Here is a 22,629-nt window from a genome sequence, read left to right as displayed (position 1 = left end):
TCAATATACTGGATTTCAGCCATATCGTCAATGTAGTGGGCAGATATGATCAATTAAATATTTGTAGGGGGCGCTATAGAGCCATATTGCAATTTTTCCAGCATATGTCAATGTGGCTGAGTTCTCAGGCCTGACCGCGTCCTTCCTGCCAAGTTTGGTGGAGATCAGCAGTACAATGGGTCAGTTACAAGTACTTCCTGTTTGATGGCGTCGGACCACTATTCGCCATGGTTACGTTTGGCGAAGGAACTTGAGATTTTTATTGTGGTATCATGAAAGGGTTTGACCTGTTGTGAAGTACTTTCAAGTGTGTAGGTTTCATTCCTGAGGAGATGGACCCCTGCGTCTGAAAAAAAGCACTTCCTGTTGGAAGTGGGTGGGGCTTATGGCTAGACCGGAATTGGTGATATGAATCTGTTCAGGGCCGGACCCTGATTAATCCTGCAAGTCTGATGGGGATTGGATCAGAATTGAGGGATTTATAGTGATTTATGATGTCATGGCGTCTTATCAAAGTTCGCCATGGCGCCACGGTCTCGCCCTGCAGCATAGAGCAACAGTTTTCACTGGTTATCATCACCAACTTGTTTTCTGCTGTCTGACCCAGTTTGGACCTGGTTGTGTTCAAAACGTCAGATAAGAGGGTCTCCAAGTAAAAACCATGACTTCCTGTCGCCAGGGGGCGTGGCCAATTCATAACCCAAATATTGACATGTAGATGTGTTCAGGATGGGACTGGCATCATACATGGCCATTTTGGTTCAGATACATTGTTTTATGTGGAAGTTATATCACTTTCGTTCTTCACGGCGACACATCAAACTTTGAGGCCCCACCCCCTCCATGCCCTTTCTCCTATTAGAAAACTTTCAATAACTTTTAAAGACACATGCCTTCTGGACATCCTGAGCTATTTTGGTAGCGGTACGATAAAATCTCTAGGAGGAGATAGATTTTGAAAATGTCAGTAAAACGCCAAAATGGCGACTTTGACCCAAAATGGCCGACTTCCTGTTGGTTTTAGGCTGTTGCTCCAAGAGGATTTTTTGTTCGCCCGAACATTTAGAATATTTGTAGCAATTTTCATAAAGATTGATGACGTGCAGTGGCGGGGCATCGTAAATAGGTGGCGCTCTCATTCAATTTTGCCCGAACAGTCCCAAGCACCCCAAAATATCAAATTTTTCACATTCCTTTGGGGGGGTACACAAAAATAGGCGCGTTTTCGTGCATGTTCAGGTCCCCAAAAATGCCTCCAATGTTTAAGAAGAAGAAGAAGAAGAAGAAGAAGAAGAAGAATTAAAGCTGCAAGCAGCGTTGGAGGCCCTCGCACCTCTGGCGCCGCTTCGGCCTATTGCACCGCCCCATCGGCCAAGAGCCTCCCTCCAGCAACACAGCCTCTCTTGCCCACAGCCATATACCCATTCTTCCAGAGTTTATCTCCATCAAGAGGTGATTTTCCTCATCAGAAGATCAACTTGCACGTCAGCCTGTCCAGTGATGACATCTGAAGCATTCATGACCTTGTTTCTTACAAACTGTGTTGAATTCCCACAATCTGGAGCATGATTTCATCAAGAGGAAAATTCCACGTGGCCACTAGGTGGTGGTAAAGTTCTTTTAATGTACAACCATGTTCAGATTGGAACTCTAATGAGAACAGGAAAATATTAGCTCAATTGGTCAACTGACAGCAGGGTTAGTGCCACTTCCTGTATAATGGCGAATGATTTAAACCATCACAGGAAGCCATTTTAATCATGATGCTGTAAGAAGTCAGTCATATTTTCAACCATGAGTTCATGAAGGATGATATTAATGAGTTAGAATTAGTTATACAGAGGATAAAGGGTTAAAATGGTGGGACTTCCTTTTCCCAGGGCTATGGTGTTGAGAACATCAGGACATGAACTGGCTTTTTTGTTTGTCCTGGCATGTTATATAAATATGCCACATTTTACTATGTCGTTCAAAGCAGTGGGTGGAGCTGATAGACTAAATATTGATAGGGGGCGCTATAGAGCCATATTACCAGCATATGTGTATTTGAATCAGTTCCAGGCCTGACCACTGTCCTCCCTGCCAAGTTTGGTGGAGATCAGGAGTACATTGGGTCAGTTACAAGTACTTCCTGTTTCATGGCGGTGGACGCCATTTGCCATGTTTTGCTTGAGGAAGGAACTTGAGGTTTTTTTTCTCTTATATCATGAAAGGGTTTGACCTGATCTGAAGCACTGTAGAGTGTGTGAGGTTAATCCCTGACGAGAGGGACCCTGCTGCAGGAAAAAGGCACTTCCTGTTTCAAGTGGGCGGGGCTTAGGCCAAGACCAGAAGTAATTACATATATCTGTTAAGAAGCAGACTCTGATTAATCAGTGCAAGTGTGATGCTGATTGGATGAAAATTGAGGGATTTATACTCAATAATGATGTCATGGCGTTTTATCCAACCTTGTCATGGCGCCACGGTCTCGCCATGCAGCGTTGAGCAATGTCCAGATGACAACATCAGGACTTGTAGATGTGGTCGGCATGGAAGTGAAGAGAAATATATGCAGTTTGGTACAGAATGAGTGTTGTATTGCAGAAATAATAGATTCCGTGCTTGTTGGCGAAACATCAAAACTTGATGAGGCGCCGCCGCTGAACGCCACCTCCTATTAGAAAATTTTCAATAACTTTTGACCACACATGCCTCTGGAGTGTTCAGACTGAGTTTGAGGTAAATACGATAAAATCTGTAGGAGGAGTTCGTTCAAATGCAAGGCAAAGAAACATGCAAAAATGACCCCAAAAATGACACTTTTTTCAAAATGGCTGACTTCCTGTTGAAGTTATCATATAGGTCCAAGAGGCTTTTTTGTACATCCTTCCAAGTTCTATCAATATACTGGATTTCAGCCATATCAGTCAATGTAGTGGGCAGATATGATCAATTAAATATTTGTAGGTGGCGCTATAGAGCCATATTGCAATTTTTCCAACATATGTCAATGTGGCTGAGTTCTCGGCTGGTCCGCGCTCCTCCCTGCCAGGTTTGGTGTAGATCAGCAGTACAATGGGTCAGTTACAAGTACTTCCTGTTTGATGGCGTCGGACCGCTATTCGCCATGGTTACGTTTGGCGAAGGAGCTTGAGATTTTTATTGTGGTATCATGAAAGGGTTTGACCTGTTGTGAAGTACTTTCAAGTGTGCACGTTTTATTCCTGAGGAGATGGACCCCTGCGTCTGAAAAAAAGCACTTCCTGTTGGAAGTGGGCGGGGCTTAGGGCTAGACCGGAATTGGTGATATGAATCTGTTCAGGGCCGGACCCTGATTAATCCCTGCAAGTCTGATGGGGATTGGATCAGAATTGAGGGATTTATAGTGATTTATGATGTCATGGCGTCTTATCAAAGTTCGCCATGGCGCCACGGTCTCGCCCTGCAGCATAGAGCAACAGTTTTCACTGGTTATCATCACCAACTTGTTTTCTGCTGTCTGACCCAGTTTGGACCTGGTTGTGTTCAAAACGTCAGATAAGAGGGTCTCCAAGTAAAAACCATGACTTACTGTCGCCAGGGGGCGTGGCCAATTCATAACCCAAATATTGACATGTAGATGTGTTCAGGATGGGACTGGCATCATACATGGCCATTTTGGTTCAGATACATTGTTTTATGTGGAAGCTATATCACTTTCGTTCTTCACGGCGACACATCAAAATTTGAGGCCCCACCCCCTCCATGCCCTTTCTCCTATTAGAAAACTTTCAATAACTTTTAAAGACACATGCCTTCTGGACATCCTGAGCTATTTTGGTAGCGGTACGATAAAATCTCTAGGAGGAGATAGATTTTGAAAATGTCAGTAAAACGCCAAAATGGCGACTTTGACCCAAAATGGCCGACTTCCTGTTGGTTTTAGTCTGTTGCTCCAAGAGGATTTTTTGTTCGCCTGAACATTTAGAATATTTATAGCAATTTTCATAAAGATTGATGACGTGCAGTGGCGGGGCATCGTAAATAGGTGGCGCTCTCATTCAATTTTGCCCGAACAGTCCCAAGCACCCCAAAATATCAAATTTTTCACATTCCTTTGGGGGGGTACACAAAAATAGGCGCGTTTTCGTGCATGTTCAGGTCCCCAAAAATGCCTCCAATGTTTAAGAAGAAGAAGAAGAAGAAGAAGAATTAAAGCTGCAAGCAGCGTTGGAGGCCCTCGCACCTCTGGCGCCGCTTCGGCCTATTGCACCGCCCCATCAGCCAGCAACCTCCCTCCTGCAGCACGACTGCACTCTTCCCACAGCCATAAACCCATTCTTCCAGAGTTTATCTCCATCGAGAGGTGATTTTCGTCAAGAGAGGATCAACTTGCACCTCAGCCTGTCCAGTGATGACATGTGAAGCATTCATGACCTTGTTTCATACAAACTGTGTTTAATTCCCACAAACCGGAGCATGATTTCATCAAGAGGAAAATTCCACGTGGCCACTAGGTGGCGCTATAGTCGTTTTCATGTAGAACCATGTTCAGGTTGGAACTCTAATGACAACAGGAAAATATCAGTTCATCTGGTCAACTGACAGCAGAGCTAGAGACACTTCCTGTTTCATGGCGAATGATATAACCATAGGGGGCGCTATAGAGCCAAGTAACCAGCATATGTCTATTTGAATCAGTTCCAGGCCTGACCACTGTCCTCCCTGCCAAGTTTGGTGGAGATCAGGATTACATTGGGTCCGTTACAAGTACTTCCTGTTTCATGGCGGTGGACGCCATTCGCCATGGTTTTGCTTGAAGGAGGAACTTGAGGTTTTTTTTCTGTGGTGTCATGAAAGGGTTTGACCTGATCTGAAGCACTGTAGAGTGTGTGAGTTTAATCCCTGATGAGCGGTACCCCGGTGTCGGAGAAAGGCACTTCCTGTTTCCAGGGGGCGTGGCTTAGGCCAAGACCAGAAGTAGTTACATGTATCTTTTCAGGAGCAGACTCTGATTAATTACTGTAAGTGTCATATTGATTGGATGAAAATTGAGGGATTTATACAGATTAATGATGTCACGGAGCCTTATCCAACCTTGTCATGGCGCCACGGTCTCGCCATGGAGCGTTGAGCAATGTCCAGATGACAACATCAGGACTTGTAGATGTGGTCGGCATGGAACTGAAGTGAAACATGTGCAGTTTGGTACAGAATGAGTGTTGTATTTCAGAAATAATGGATTCCGTGCTTGATGGCGAAACATCAAAACTTGATGAGGCGCCGCTGCTGAACGCCACCTCCTATTAGAAAATTTTCAATAACTTTTGACCACACATGCCTCTGGAGTGTTCAGACTGAGTTTGAGGTAAATACGATAAAATCTGTAGGAGGAGTTCGTTCAAATGCAAGGCAAAGAAACATGCAAAAATGACCCCAAAAATGACACTTTTTTCAAAATGGCCGACTTCCTGTTGAAGTTATCATATAGGTCCAAGAGGCTTTTTTGTACATCCTTCCAAGTTCTATCAATATACTGGATTTCAGCCATATCGCTCAATGTAGTGGGCAGTTATGATCAATTAAATATTTGTAGGGGGCGCTATAGAGCCATATTGCAATTTTTCCAGCATATGTCAATGTGGCTGAGTTCTAGGCCTGACCGCGTTCCTTCCTGCCAAGTTTGGTGGAGATCAACAGTTACAATGGGTCAGTCACAAGTACTTCCTGTTTGATGGCGTCGGACCACTATTCGCCATGGTTACGTTTGGCGAAGGAACTTGAGATTTTTATTGTGGTATCATGAAAGGGTTTGACCTGTTGTGAAGCACTTTCAAGTGTGTAAGTTTCATTCCTGAGGAGATGGACCCCGGCGTCTGAAAAAAAGCACTTCCTGTTGGAAGTGGGCGGGGCTTAGGGCTAGACCGGAATTGGTGATATGAATCTGTTCAGGGCCGGACCCTGATTAATCCCTGCAAGTCTGATGGGGATTGGATCAGAATTGAGGGATTTATAGTGATTTATGATGTCATGGCGTCTTATCGAAGTTCGCCATGGCGCCACGGTCTCGCCCTGCAGCGTAGAGCAACAGTTTTCACTGGATATCATCACCAACTTGTTTTCTGCTGTCTGACCCAGTTTGGACCTGGTTGTGTCCAAAACGTCAGATAAGTGGGTCTCCAAGTAAAAACCATGACTTCCTGTCGCCAGGGGGCGTGGCCAATTCATAACCCAAATATTGACATGTAGATGTGTTCAGGATGGGACTGGCATCATACATGGCCATTTTGGTTCAGATACATTGTTTTATGTGGAAGCTATATCACTTTCGTTCTTCACGGCGACACATCAAAATTTGAGGCCCCACCCCCTCCATGCCCTTTCTCCTATTAGAAAACTTTCAATAACTTTTAAAGACACATGCCTTCTGGACATCCTGAGCTATTTTGGTAGCGGTACGATAAAATCTCTAGGAGGAGATAGATTTTGAAAATGTCAGTAAAACGCCAAAATGGCGACTTTGACCCAAAATGGCCGACTTCCTGTTGGTTTTAGGCTGTTGCTCCAAGAGGATTTTTTGTTCGCCCGAACATTTAGAATATTTGTAGCAATTTTCATAAAGATTGATGACGTGCAGTGGCGGGGCATCGTAAATAGGTGGCGCTCTCATTCAATTTTGCCCGAACAGTCCCAAGCACCCCAAAATATCAAATTTTTCACATTCCTTTGGGGGGGTACACAAAAATAGGCGCGTTTTCGTGCATGTTCAGGTCCCCAAAAATGCCTCCAATGTTTAAGAAGAAGAAGAAGAAGAAGAAGAAGAATAAGGAAGAAACGGAGCAATTACAATAGGCCTTCGCACCGCCTTCGGTGCTCGGGCCTAATAAGGAAGAAACGGAGCAATTACAATAGGCCTTCGCACCGCCTTCGGTGCTCGGGCCTAATTAAAGCTGCAAGCAGCGTTGGAGGCCCTCGCACCTGTGGCGCCGCTTCGGCCTAATGCATCGCCCCCTCAGCCAGCAACCTTCCTCAGTAAGCACGGCCGCTTTTCCCCACAGCCATATGCCCATTCTTCCAGAGTTTATCTCCATGACGAGGTGATTTTCCTCATGAGAGGATCAACTTGCACCTCAGCCTTTCCAGTGATGACATCTGAAGTGTTCATGACCTTGTTTCTTACAAACTGTGTTGAAATACCACAAACTGGAGCATGATTTCATCAAGAGCAAAATTCCATGTGGCCACTGGGTGGTGCTATCATCATTTTCATGTAGAACCATGTTTACGTTGGAACTCTAATGAGAACAGGAAAATAACAGCTCAATTGGTCAACTGACAGCAGGGTTAGAGCCACTTCCTATTTCATGGCGAATGATACAACCATGCCAGGAAGCCATTTTAATCATGATGCTGCAAGAAGTCAGTCAACTTTTCAACCATGAGTTCATGAAGGATGATATTAATGAGTCTGAATTGGTTTTACAGGCTTTAAATCGATGAAAATGGTGGGACTTCCTGTTTACAGGGAGCGGGTCAATGGCATTGACAAGATGAGGACATGAAGAGGCTTTTTTGTTTGTCCTGGCATGTTATATAAATATGCCACATTTCATCAACGTCTGTCAAAGCAGTGGTTGGAGCTGATAGATTAAATATTTATAGGGGGCGCTATAGAGCCATATTCCCAGCATATGTCTAGTTGAATCAGTTCCAGGCAAAACCTTTGTCCTCCCTGCCGAGTTTGGTGGAGATCAGGATTACTATGGGTCAGTTACAAGTACTTCCTGTTTCATGGCGGTGGACGCCATTTGCCATGTTTTGCTTGAGGAAGGAACTTGAGGTTTTCTTTCTCTAATATCATGAAAGGGTTTGACCTGATCTCAAGCACTTTTGAGTGTGTGAGGTTAATCCCTGACGAGAGGGACCCCGCTGCAGGAAAAAGGCACTTCCTGTTTCAAGTGGGCGGGGCTTAGGCCAAGACCAGAAGTAGTTACATGTATCTGTTAAGGAGCAGAAACTGAATAATGACTGTAAGTGTGATCCTGACTGGATGAAAATTAATTGAGTTATAATGATTAATGATGTCATGGCGTCTTATCCAACCTTGTCATGGTGCCATCGTCTCGCCATGCAGCGTTAAGCAATGTCCAGATGACAACATCTGGACATGTAGATGTGGTCGGCATGGAACTGAAGTGAAACATGTGCAGTTTGGTACAAAATGAGTGTTGTATTTCAGAAATAATGAATTCTGTGCTTCATGGCGAAACATCAAAACTTGATGAGGCGCCGCCGCTGAACGCCACCTCCTATTAGAAAATTTTCAATAACTTTTGACCACACATGCCTCTGGAGTGTTCAGACTGAGTTTGAGGTAAATACGATAAAATCTGTAGGAGGAGTTCGTTCAAATGCAAGGCAAAGAAACATGCAAAAATGACCCCGGAAATGACAGTCTTTTCAAAATGGCCGACTTCCTGTTGAAGTTGTCATATAGGTCCAAGAGACTTTTTTGTACATCCTTCCATGTTCTATCAATATACTGGATTTCAGCCATATTGGTCAATGTAGTGGGCAGTTATGATCAAATAAATATTTGTAGGGGGCGCTATAGAGCCGTATTACAATTTTTCCAGCATATGTCAATGTGGCTGAGTTCCCGGCCTGACCGCGATCCTCTCTGCCAAGTTTGGTGGAGATAAGCAGTACAATGGGTCAGTTACAAGTACTTCCTCTTTGATGGCGTCGGACCATTATTCGCCATGGTTACGTTTGGCGAAGCATCTTGAGATTTTTATTGTGGTATCATGAAAGGGTTTGACCTGTTGTGAAGCACTTTCAAGTCTGTAAGTTTCATTCCTGAGAAGATGGATCCCTGCGTATGAAAAAAAGCACTTCCTGTTGGAAGTGGGCGGGGCTTAGGGCTAGTCTGGTATTGGTCATATGGATCTGTTCAGGGCGGGATGCTGATTAATCTCTGCAAGCCTGATGGGGATTGGATTAGAATTGAGGGATTTATAGCGATTTATGATGTCATGGCGTCTTATCGAAGTTCGCCATGGCGCCACGGTCTCGCCCTGCAGCGTAGAGCAATGGTTTTCACCAGATATCATCACCAACTTGTTTTCTGCTGTCTGACCCAGTTTGGACCTGGTTGTGTCCAAAACGTCAGATAAGTGGGTCTCCAAGTAAAAACAATGACTTCCTGTCACCAGGGGGCGTGGCCAATTCATAACCCAAATATTGACATGTAAATGTGTTCAGGATGGGACTGGCATCATACATGGCCATTTTGGTTCAGATACATTGTTTTATGTGGAAGTTATATCACTTTCGTTCTTCACGGCGAGACACCAAACTTTGAGGCCCCACCCCCTCCATGCCCTTTCTCCTATTAGAAAACTTTCAATAACTTTTAAAGACACATGCCTTCTGGACATCCTGAGCTATTTTGGTAGCGGTACGATGAAATCTCTAGGAGGAGATAGATTTTGAAAATGTCAGTAAAACGCCAAAATGGCGACTTTGATCCAAAATGGCCGACTTCCTGTTGGTTGTAGGCTGTTGCTCCAAGAGGATTTTTTGTTCGCCCGAAGATTTAGAATATATGTAGCGATTTTCATAAAGATTGATGACGTGCAGTGGCGGGGCATATTAAATAGGTGGCGCTCTCATTCAATTTTGCCCGAACAGTCCCAAGCACCCCAAAATATCAAATTTTTCGCATTCCTTTGGGGGGGTACACAAAAATAGGCGCGTTTTCGTGCATGTTCAGGTCCCCAAAAATGCCTCCAATGTTTAAGAAGAAGAAGAAGAAGAAGAAGAAGAAGAAGAAGAAGAAGAAGAAGAAGAATAAGGAAGAAACGGAGCAATTACAACAGGCCTTCGCACCGCCTTCGGTGCTCGGGCCTAATAAGGAAGAAACGGAGCAATTACAACAGGCCTTCGCACCGCCTTCGGTGCTCGGGCCTAATAATAATAATAATAAACGCTTGCATTACAATAGGCCTTCGCACCGCCTTCGGTGCTCGGGCCTAATAATAATAATAATAAACGCTTGCATTACAATAGGCCTTCGCACCGCCTTCGGTGCTCGGGCCTAATAAGGAAGAAACGGAGCAATTACAATAGGCCTTCGCACCGCCTTCGGTGCTCGGGCCTAAATAAGGAAGAAACGGAGCAATTACAACAGGCCTTCGCACCGCCTTCGGTGCTCGGGCCTAATAAGGAAGAAACGGAGCAATTACAATAGGCCTTCGCACCGCCTTCGGTGCTCGGGCCTAAATATGCCTTTACGCGGATGACATATTGATTACTCTTTTCCAGCCTGACTTCAGCCTAAATAAATTATTGTCCCGTCTGACAACATTTGGTCAATACTCTGGCTATAAACTAAACATTGATAAAACACAACTCATTTCATACAATTATACACCTTCATGCCACATTACAAACCTTTCTAACTTAAGATGGGACAATAGCACTATTAAATACCTGGGTGTTAAAATTCCAAAAGATCTGTCTAATATCTACACTCTAAATTACCTGCCAATAACCAAAGGAATAAAGGAGGACTTAAGTAGATGGACTTTGTTGCCATTTAACCTACATAATCGTATAGACATAATTAAGATGAATATCCTACCACGACTTCTTTTTCTCTTTCAGTCTATACCCTCAGCAATACCCATACAACAATTTACAGAATGGAGGAGGATGTTTTCAGGATTTATTTGGAAAGGTCCAAAACCCAGGGTTAGATATAAAACCTTACAACTACCTAAAGAAGAAGGAGGGCTCTCCTTGCCAAATATGGAGAATTATTACAAGGCAGCACAACTAAGATACCTAATATATTGGTGCGACCCATATTACAGTGCCAAATGGAAGAACTTAGAAATATCCCAGTTAAACATACCCCTACAGACATTAATAGGAGATAAGAATATGTACTCACAACAAAAAGAGCACTTAAACAGCTTGACAAAAACATCCTTTAACATCTGGTTTGAAGAATGTCGTAAAACTGGAAAACCAAATCAAATTGCTCAGATGGATACCATATGATAGTGATTTTAAACCATCACAGATTGATGAACGATTTAAGTTTTGGACCTTTAGAGGTATAACTACATATTGTCTGATTTCTAGTGTAGAAGAACTGAATAGTTTTCAAACACTGAAAGACAAATATGATCTAGAAAAACAGGATTTCTTCAGGTATCTTCAGGTCAGAGCCCACTTTAATTGTGCAATAAAAATAGGAACCGGTTACTCAGGTCTAGTTAACATACTGATAGATGCATACAAGTCAAATATTAACAGAAAACTGGTCGCTAGATTTTACCGATGCCTACAGTCCTATAACAAGAACTCCACAACTTATGTTAAATCTAAATGGGAGAAAGAAGCCAAAATAACAATTTCAGAAGAAGGCTGGATGAAGATATTGAAAACTTTACTAAATACCACAAGCTCAGGTCTATGGAGGGAATTTATGTGGAAAAATGTAATTAGATTTTTCATTACACCAAAAATAAAACAACTCCAGACAGCCAGGCTGAGGGAGGGACGATGCTGGAGAGAATGTGGAGAAACACTAGCAAATCATTTTCACATATTTTGGGACTGCCCAGCTATTAAACCATACTGGTTAGGAGTGGTAGAGGACATCAACTCAGTAATGGGTTACAAGATCAAACATGACTTTCGCACAGTATACCTTGGAGACACCTCATCCTGTACTAAATCTAGTGACAGATACCTGATCAACATATTGTTGGTCGCCAGCAAAAAGGCAATAACAAGACATTGGCTGTCTAAAGATCTTCCAACTAAAACCCAGTGGATTGGAATTGTAAACGAGATATATAACATGGAAAGAATAACCTTCTCCCTGAACCTGAACATAGATAAATTCAATGACTACTGGAAGAAATGGAAGACTTGCACACCCTCATAATGAAAATGAAATATACATACAATGATACGACTATAAACCAAGCTGTGTGTTGCATATCACACTGATGTAGGTGTTGATACTGTATGTGTTTTTTGTTTGTGTAGGTAATGGAACGGGAAATGTAGCTATCCTCTGAGGCTGATATAAGTAAACCTACTATCTAATCTTAACAAAGGGATACAGTTCATAACAATACCAAAATAAAAATTCACTTCACCCTATGTAAAAATCTACAAATGCCAAGCTATTCTTAGTCCACACTGTTATTTATTGATGGTTTCTCTTAACAGTCTGTGTCTGTTCTGATTGTTTCTGTTTGTTTACTGATATATACTGGTGTTGTTTGTATGTACGAAAACAATAAAAAATAAAATATAAAAAAAAAAAACCCTTATCATATCACTACTTTGTCTTGAATAATCAATAAATCTATCAGTGCCAGTTTAACTAAAGAAACACAACTATATATGTAATGAACATGAAATTAAATGAAAAAGAACATGGTATATATTAAAAATAATTAATACCTTATTAACCTCCCTACCCAGGTTCAGGAACCCCGACCTCCACTGCCTCTGGTTGGCTAACAGTAAAACTGGGATCAGCTGAGCCCCGTCCATACAGGCCGAGGGCGTCTAAAGAGAGAAAGAGAAAGCTGGTCTAAAGAGATGGACGGAGAAAGACAGAGTTCCTCTTTGGTTACCATGACTTGGCCTTTTATTAATGTCCCTGCAGAGGGCGCACGCTTCATTCAAAGGACATTCAGACCACCAGACCCACGGGTTTTCAGGGGGAGGACCACCAGTAGCAGTGGTCTCTGACGTTGTCTTGGTATCTACAGTTCAACAGAACAAACATTTCTTCAAAGATACCTCCAACTCTGAGACATGTTCTGGTTCTTTATTTCCACCTGCTGCAGGTTCACTTTGCTGGTAAGATTGCCCCACACACACACACACACACACACACACACACACACACACACACACACACACACACACACACACACGATAATCACAAAGATGATGCATATTGATTATTGGGTTATTAATAAACTGAACAGGGCCAGTACATACAGAGACAAATCAGCTGCTTTATGTAAACAGATTTATAACAAGAGGAGACAGAAATAAATGAGGACGGTGAATCAACAACTGACAGCAGTGACGTCGGTCAGGAGAGGCGTCATGATAAAAAAGAAAAACTACATAAAATAAATACTAATATTTTCCACTGGTCTGTGTTAAAAATGCATTTTCAGTATGACTCTACACAAAAATCGCAGAATTTGAGGATTTCCCGATCAAATCCAGGACAGAAATCCCGGGTGAGGACGTGGCGAGCTGGGCCTCGTCTGACTGGTGATCCAGTACAAACTGGGTTCATTACGCGTTTCTGTTCCTCAGCATATCCAATACGAACTTCACACAAATAAAGTTTATACAATTTGCATGATTTACATGATTACATTTAATTTTCCTGTTTGAAGGCATAAGAATGTATTTTTGTTATACACCACCATTGTTATATACCATTATATGGATTATACCATCCATTATTGACCCTTTCCTCACAATTTTAACAATTTCAGGTTCATCCACAAAAGATCAGAAAAGCTGAAACACAAAATACTGCATTTTAAGGGATCTACACAAGGCTTACAACGAAAAGATTTGAAGACTAAGTGTTGTAGTTTTTTCATCTTAACGAGAATTATTTCCATTTTCACAAATAAAATAAAGGTTTCATAAACTATGTTTTAATTTATCTAGCTGTTGTTTAGGATATTTCAGTCCACGTTTGAAGTCTAACTGCTGTAGTTTTTATGAAGAGCTGTCTAATGTGGTCTAAAATGCTCTAAATTCAGTGGAATCGGAAGCTAACTTCAGCCTCGTGTATTTTACGTTGTTTGGGCCACATAAAACGGTGTTTTTAACGGCGTTTGATTAGAGAAGCACCAATAGGCTGGTTTACCCCTTTTAGCTTGCCATACACGCGAGTATAAATTCGTCTTTATTCTTAAGGCGACGTGACGACGGGCCTGATTAACCCCACAGAGCCACAACTTCGTTGCACCAACAACTTTAACCTCACTAAGCACCAAACATCACAACCACACAATTCCCGGTAATATGACCGTTTACCGATTAAATTAAACACAACAATGTATGTAAATTCTCACCTTCCTTCCCCACGAGGGTCCCCTCGATAAACGAGTCTTTGTCCGATCCTTCTTCCTCCCCGTCGTTTCTCCCCAGCGAGCTGGAGTCAGCAGAGGACAGAAACCAACAGTAGTATCCAGATACGTCGGAGTTTCAACTTCTCATCACACAATGTTGCAGAAATACCTTGTCTCGTGCTCCACCTCGATCTTAACCGAAAGTAGTAGTAGTCTTCTTCATAGATATATAAATATTATAAAGATCTTTATTATATTATCTATGACTGGAACAGCTTAATGACTCGCGCTCTCTCTGAAACTTTCTCAGAGAATAATTCCGTCGTTTTCTATCTTCCCTCCTGAAACAAGGGTGGGTAGGAACCAAAAATACCCGAGCAATAACCACAGTTACACAAGCAATAATTCAGTTTACATTTGTCTCGTAAAGGCTCTTTTTAGGCATTCCCATCGTTTATGTTGGATTAGTGTAATTTTAGTTTGCTTGCTGTCTAAAAGTCTTAAATAACTTGGATGTGAAACTGTTTTCACACTGAACAAACATCCGGTTTCTAATAAGTTTTCAGTTGCTTTATCTTTAATAAAATATAAATAATTGTTTTAACCAAGAATGTAAGCTGAATTTGGTATTTAATGCATTTCAGCCATTTGTACGGTGGCCAGGAAGTGCAAAACAATATTACATCGACTGCAACACTTTTACAAGTTTACCAAATCTCTTTTACAACGATAGGTGTTTCACCAAAATCACTGATTCATCCGAATCTGTTACAACAGAGGGGCTATAGTGTACATTTCTCTGCATGGACATCTTAGAAGACAAGCAAAGTCTTAAACATTTTTATTAAAAAACACATTTCTGATAGCTATCTGAATGTGTGACTTTACTGTACCTTAATTTTAATTATCCAAAGCAAAGCAGCCTTTTGGTGGTGGCAGAAGGAAAGAAAAACAACAAATATTCACATTGATTATACAAAAAAATAAAACCTTCTATGCTGAAACTAAGTGTCGTCCTCTTTATCTGAACAAACATCCGGTTTCTAATAAGTTTTTAGTTGCTTTATCTTTAATAAAATATAAATAATTGTTTTAACCAAGAATGTGAGCTGAATTTGGTATTTAATGCATTTTAGCCATTTGTACGGTGGCCAGGAAGTGCAAAACAATATTAAATCGAGTGAAACACTTTTTTGCAATACACATTTACATCGACTGCAACAGTTTTACAAGTTTACCAAAACACTTTTACAACGATAGGTGTTTCACCAAAATCGCTGATTCATCAGAATCTGTGACCACAGGGGGGCGATAGTGTACATTTTTCTGCATGTACATCTTAGAACACAAGCAAAGTCTTGAACACTTTTATTAACAAAACACATTTCTGATAGCTATCTGAATGTGTGACTTTACTGTACCTGCATTATAATGAAGTCAGGCTTCAATAAAAGTGTTTTCAAGACTTTGCTTGTCTTCTAAGGCCTGGTGCACACATATGGATTTTTTTTTATCTTATGAGATTTTTTTTATCTGTTTGAGACCTCACACGTGAAGATAAAAAACCTGCATTTTACACTGTTGATCGTACTGTGTGTGGTGGCTCCGATAATCTCATCCCAGAACAACACACACATAACAATGCTGTCCTGCAACCGATCTAGAATCTAGTCCTCCGAGGCGGACATTTCACGTGACCAAACGTGATGTAATAAAAAATGAAGAAGAACCATGGCAACAACCGGAAAACACCACACCCAGCATGTAAGAGGATATATCGGACAAGGGAATTATTGTGGCGCACCAACTTTAACCTTAACCACACGCCGCAGCAGGCTAATAATTGAAAATTTATATCCAAAACGCGTCACGTTAAACCACTTCACATGTCACGATGCTTTATTGCTTTACATCCATGTCACAATCTCATGAAACAGCCACTTACTTTGTTTGATGATGTTCCAGATGTGCAAGGATATAAAACAGTGCATTTAGATGATGTTAATTGTATATACAATGACAACGATGACGGTTAATAGAAAATTTCTCCCCAAGCTCACCCTGCCTCCATGCTTCAGGCCCCAAACCAGACACAGGTGAGCATACCCATTAATAAAAATAACACACCCACAGTGCCACCCACAATCACCGGTGATGTCACCATGCTGTGCGCACATACATTTTATGGGAAAATAAATAAGGCAAGGCAAATTTATTTGTATAGCACATTTCATGTACAAGACAATTCAAAGTGATTTACACTTTCCATATTAACATGACAGCATCACACAGTTGCTGCAGGTTTGTCGGCTGCATCCATGATGAGAATCTCCCGTTCCACCACATCCCAAAGCTGCTCTACTGGACTGAGATCTGGTGGCTGTGGAGGCCGTTGGAGTCCAGTGAACTCATCGTCATGTTCTAGAAAGCAGGTGGAGATGATCTGAGCTTTGTGACATGGTGCATTATCCTGCTGGAAGTAGCATCAGAAGATGCTCCACTGTGGTCATAAAGGGATGGACATGGTCAGCAACAATACTCAGGTAGGCTGTGCTGGTTAAACCAGGCCACGTTGGTACTAAGGGGCCCAAAGTGGACCAAGAAAATCTCCCCCCACCATCACACCAGCAGCAGCCTGAAGCGTTGATCCAAGGCAGGATGGATCCATGTTTTCATGATGTTTCCAGCAGATTCTGAGCCGAGCATCTGAATGTGGAGCTGAAATGGAGACTCATCAGACCAGCAACGTTTCTCCATCTTCTATTGTCCAGTGTTGGTGAGTGTGTGTGAATTGTAGCCTCAGTTTCCTGTTCTTAGCTGGCAGGAGGCACCCGGTGTGTCTTCTGCTGCATCCTGGTCCAGACAACTGCTGCTCTGGATGTTTTCTCTTCTTCAGACCATCTCTGGAAACCCTGGAGATGGTTGTGGGTGGAAATCCCAGTAAATACTCAGACCAACAACGATGCCACGTTCAAAGTCTCTTAAATCCTCTTTCTTTCTCATTCTGATGCTCAGGTTGAACTTCAGCAAGTCGTTTTCACCACGTCTCCATGGCTACATGCTGACGTGTGATTGGCTGGTTAGAAATTTGTGTTAAACAGTTGAACATTTGGAGGTGATAAAGTGGAAAGTATGTTATTACATTTTTAGGCGACTAGATCCTATTTCTCTTGGTAAACTCCTCTTTCCCGTGTTTATTTCTTCCCGTTTCCATCAGATTTTACCATTTTGGACAAATGTTTGGCCCAACTTAACAAATGTATCAGAAGGTGTCATTTTCTAGGAAAAACACATCATGTCACATTTTTCAGTTTGACATGTGAGTCTCTGCATTGCTTCACACAACTCATCAAATAAAAGCAGAACTGACTGAAGGCCATGAAACAGCAGCAAAGCTCCAGATTTTAGATTTTATTGAATAAGATGCAACAAGAGCAAATTAATGTCTTTATAGTTTTAATCCCTGCAGTTACAATAAAAAACACACACAAAAATACAAGGTGAACATAGTGTAAGAAAAGACCCCTCCAACCATACCCGCTGCACCAGGATGTCACTAGCTACTGGATCCTCCATGTTCACTGTGGTCTGGATCTTGTTGTGGCTTTTGCCCGGTCGAGTCCCCGGCTCCGAGACCGTGCTCCGTCCACGAGAAGGGGCGCGCCTCCCGGCTGGAGCTTCTTTCTGCTTCCTTCTCTCCCTCTTCCCCGGTCGGCTCCTACTTCGACAGTTACTTCACTCGCGCTTCAAAGAGAATCGGACTCCGATACTTTTCTTTAAATGGTTTATTGCAGTTGCACAAAGGTTGCTGGTGAATTCAGACCACACGAACTGACCAGAGTTCTGCCAAGCAGAACTTTTTAAGTTCGTTCGACACCCCTTTTCCCTCGCACCATCTCACCCTATCTTTTTCAGCCAATCAGAGAACATCTGTTTTCCACTCAGTCATCTTCACACCTTTCACAATTCCCAGAAACAGTTATATTGCCCTTATCTTGACCGGTCACCCTGTACTTGGCAGGTCATGTTGTTCTTGGTTATATTGCTCTTATCTTAGCTTATCAACTTGTTTTCCCCAATTCCCAGACAGGTTGTTCAGCGGACAGCGTGTCCTCAACTGACTGTTTTCACTACATTCTCCACCCTCTGGTCATTTCCTTATGACCATCATTGCAAGTAGTTACCCTTCTTCTTCTTCTGGTTACCCTTGTACTATAACTCTGATATGGCATGCAAGCTGTTAGAATTTTCAATATAAAAACATACATGAGTATATTCTTGATTTCTTAATATGGTTATACCGATTACATGTCTAAATATCTGATAACATTGTTAACCCATCATTCTGACTCTCATTCACACTCATTCACACTCTGATGATCCTATGGCCTCGGCTGGCTAATAGCTCAGTCCGGCGCCATACGATCCCTGAGTCTGTCCCTCATTGACGTAAAACCCCAATTTCGGTTACTGGACACTTTCTACTGCTTAGTATATGCCGGAAAAAACCTTCAGTGTGACATTCTTTAAGGAAAAACGACATATGACCCTCTGCTTGGGTACACATTGGACTTGCACCCTCACAGAGCCATCTACTCGATGACCCGGGGTCTGGGGTCATCCTCCTAAGCAGTTTACTCTGTATCCAGAACTTCCTTCCCCGATTCTTCCACCCCTGTCTTTTACTTCCACCCTCTCTGCTCCTCCCTTAATTAACGACGCATCTCCTATATGTATTATGTGATGTATCTTAACCTTTAAATTGTGTTTTGATTAATAAAAATAAGCGTGTAAAGAATTGAATCCATCGACATCCTACGGTCCCCGCCTATTAATCAAACAGATGTTATACATGACATTATTCATTTGTTCATCACTTCATGACTGTACTTAATCATTTCAGTCCCTTCTTTCTTTTTCTCCAACCGGTTTCCAGTCTATAACTCTCCACCCTCTGACACCTCGTGTGTCATGGAGTCTCCACACTGGCCTTCCACGCATGGAGCTGAAGGTGGGGCAAAGGAAAACTCTGCTTTCAATGGGCATGTACCCCTTCAGGGGTATTTTGATCAACACAGCTGTGGCAGGCATTGGTTAGGTTGGACCAGGTCCCGTCCGGGATCTGGTTCGGGAGGCCGGGCCCTCTCTGGCTACTGTGCCTGGCCTCCCTGGTACATCATGAGACCTATGAACGGGAACCAGGGCCTCTGGGGAGCCCTTTTGGCTGTCATCTTCCACCCGTGTTGCCGATGCTGGCGTGCAGTGAGATAGATGAAACCCCGTAGGTTTCCCTTGGACCTGAACTGCTGTTCTGGTTGCTCGTGTAACTTTGTACGGCCCCTCTCGCCTCGGCCTGTTCCACCGTCTGTGCAAGACCTTCACGTACACGAGATCACCTGGTTTGACCTTTGGTTCCTCCTCCCACTCCCTTCTAGGATCGTTTTCCTGCACAGAAATGACATGCAACACCAGCCTATCCTACACCTTAATCAGTTGTCCTACCGTACTATGTAGTTCTCAACATAAACATACAGGTTGTATCCCCAAAAACCCTAGTTGTGGATCCTTGCTCTTACCTGAGATTTGGAGTCATGACTCACTGAATGACCTTCCCTTATCACCCAAGTCTTAAGGTCGTCTGGGAGCACAGTAGTCCGTCATGAGTCCGTCATACCTGTACATTGTCCATCTGTGCTCCCCTCTGGCCTCCACCAGTCTTTTTGTGTGTCAGGTGCATTCTGTCGCACCAACACAATGTCTTTTATGGTAAGTTTGTCTTCCAGGTCAAAAGTCACTGTCTCAGTCACGGCCTGCAGGCTCCCGGCAGCTGCTTGTTTGCCGATCCCATTTTACGTGCACGGCGCATTTCACTTATTGCAATAGTTTTTGGTTTCATTAGTTTAAATTAATTTCTTCCGCGTGTTGTACAGATGTTCCGTTGGATCTTCGGAAGCCGCGGTTCTTCCACATTTCTGTGAACAACTGTACAATGGAGTGGCAATACGCGGAGTCCGTGTAAATCGTTACGTGTTTACCCTCGGCCAGTTCGCATGCTCGGATTAACGCTTTAGGTTCGGCTTTTTGCGCGGAACACGGTTGTTGAGCTTTTTGCGCTTCCAGCACTTCGAATTTATTTGTTTGAGGGTCGTGTCGGACCACAGCATATCCTGATGCCAAACTATTTCATGTTCTGTGGCATGAGCTATCCATGAAAAGTTTCTCATGTGCCCAGTATAACTTTTTAGCTTCTAAATCGGATCTTTAGTTAATCTACCCTGTACCCCCTGGTAATAACCTAGGCTTTTTCCATAAATCAGATGTACTGGTGGCAGTTGTATACAACCTGTTGGGAGTCCGATTTCTACTGGTGACAGAGCTATTGCGTAATAGGTTATGTATTGTGTACTCCTGCCTATCCTATTTTGTACTAGGACTCTGCATGCCTGATTGTTCCGACATGAGACGCATAGCCCAAAATGGCATGTTATAATCTGCTATTGCTATTGTTGGTGTTGTCTGTATTGCTGTACGACCCGACTCAGGGGTATAGATAGGTGGTAAGTTAAGATAAAAACCCTTCTCATTTACATTTCCCCTGATAGTGAATGGCCACCTGTAAAATAAGAGATGAGCTGGGGTTAGCGGACCTGCAAAAAGAACAAACTAAACCCTATATCAAACACACACCGAGTGTAATGAAACCCAACCGCCACTTGATGGTGAGCTAAAAACCAAATAAAAGAAGCAGATCCATAACTAAGGTGATTGTTGTCACAACATAAAACGTTAACCTAGCCCAGCTCTAACACAACACTCCAACTTAACTTAACCCCATAGAACTCAACGTCTAAAACACCCAGTGACATACGGGTGTTTCAGATTACGCACCTTCTTTTATGAGGTCTCTCCATGGTTTAACAATGACTGTGCCCCTATTGATCCAGTCTAAATTGTATGCTGCCATTCCTAGAACCGTCATCATTTCTTTAACTGTGCTCGGCTTTGGCATTTTTGCAATTGCTTCAATCTGTGAAGGGAGTGTGGCCTTTTCTCCCTGTAAAATCAGCCTGCCTAGGTATTCAATCTTTTCTTGGCAGTATTGCAGTTTCGCAGTGATGCTCTGTGTCCTCTTCCGGCTAGGTGGGTCAAAAGTGTGATTGAGTCTTTGTGGCATGTTTCTCTGTCCTGTGCAGCAATCAAAATGTCATCGCAGTAGATTAAGATTGTGCTGTTGGTTTTTTCTTTGATCTGTTTCAAGTCTTTTCTTAAAAGATCGTTAAAATTGGCTGGTGCTATTTTAAGACCCTGAGGTAGCCTGAGATATTTGAAGTGTTTGTGCCCGTATTTAAATCCAAACAGGTGTTGGCTGTCGGGGGAAAGCCTTACACTGTGAAATGCCGAGCATAAGTCAATTACCGTGAAGATCTTGTGATTTGGTGTCAAGTTACATAACAGGATGTAGGGGTTTGGAATGTCTGTGTCTATATCTTCAACAATTTCGTTCAGTCTCCTCAGGTCGTTTGTCAGTCTGACTTCCTTCCTTCCTGGTTTCTCAATCGGCCAGATTGGGGTGTTCGTTACTGGATACATTTCTACTTCCACCACTCCTAGTTCCTCCAGTTTCTGTAGGGTTCTGCTGGTTCCCTCTAGCCCGTGATCTGAGAGCGGGTATTGTGGGGCAAATGGGAGGGTGGTGTTTTCTTTCAGTTTGATTGAGACTGGTTGTGCATTTTTTCATCAGTCCGACATCTGTGTCACTTTTTGCCCATAGTTCAGATGGAACGATTGACAGCATTTCTTCCTTCATCAGTTGTTTGGGTCCCTTGTGGGTCCATCGCATGGTAGCAGGATTACTTCTGGTCTTGCATCTCCTTGAGCGTCCATCATTATTTTCAGGAACCTTCCATCTTGGCTCTCCATGATATGGTTTTCCTTGTGTGTCCATATCTGTAGTTTTCCGGCTTCTTTCATCATTGGCCCCAACTCTTTAGAAGTGTTCCCTTCATTTATGAGTATTGTGATGTGGGGGACGCTGTTTGGAACCTCAAATTCTTTTGTTAGGTAGGCGTTGGGTTCAATACTCATTGCTGCTCCTTGCGGTCCGATGATGATGGCTGTTGATGTTAGGTTAACCCTGTCTGGTTGTTCTTTGGTCCAGTCATCCGCTGTGGGAGGATCTTGTTGAAAGTATTTAAGTGTGCAGTGGGTTGGGCAGGTGGGTGGTCTGGCTTTTGGGATGATTTTCATCATGTATTGTTTCCACATCTCTGTTGGCCTCAAAAGTTCATCACTGATGTCCCCCAGCCAGTAAACTGTTGGTGTTTGGTCCATTTCGGTTTCTTGGACCTGCATTTCTTGGATTGGTTCCATTGGGTTCGTTATCAGGGCTTGGATGTAGCTTTTGTCATCTTTAATTAGTCAGAAGTCCTGTGGTGGTCCTCTGTATGGGTTCATTGGTCCTTGAGTCATCGGTGTTCGGCAGTCCCTTTCCATGTGACCTTGTCTCTTACATCTTCTGCAGATGGTC

The 22,629-nt window shown here is 42.8% G+C and overlaps 1 long non-coding RNA gene across 1 annotated transcript; it reads right to left on the bottom strand.

Moving 5' to 3' along the window:
* Positions 1–10,624: 10,624 nt before the first annotated feature.
* Positions 10,625–21,683, bottom strand: LOC121641715. Its single transcript, XR_006010770.1, has 3 exons — positions 21,556–21,683; positions 20,948–20,949; positions 10,625–10,637 (listed from the first exon to the last, which is right to left on the bottom strand). It is a non-coding gene; the product is annotated as an uncharacterized LOC121641715 (long non-coding RNA).
* Positions 21,684–22,629: the final 946 nt, after the last annotated feature.

This window comes from Melanotaenia boesemani, chromosome 6 (genome assembly GCF_017639745.1).
Source record: "Melanotaenia boesemani isolate fMelBoe1 chromosome 6, fMelBoe1.pri, whole genome shotgun sequence".
Lineage (NCBI taxonomy): Eukaryota > Metazoa > Chordata > Actinopteri > Atheriniformes > Melanotaeniidae > Melanotaenia > Melanotaenia boesemani.
The sequence above is the reverse complement of the archived record's forward strand: the minus strand, read 5'-3'. Positions and strand labels throughout refer to the sequence as shown.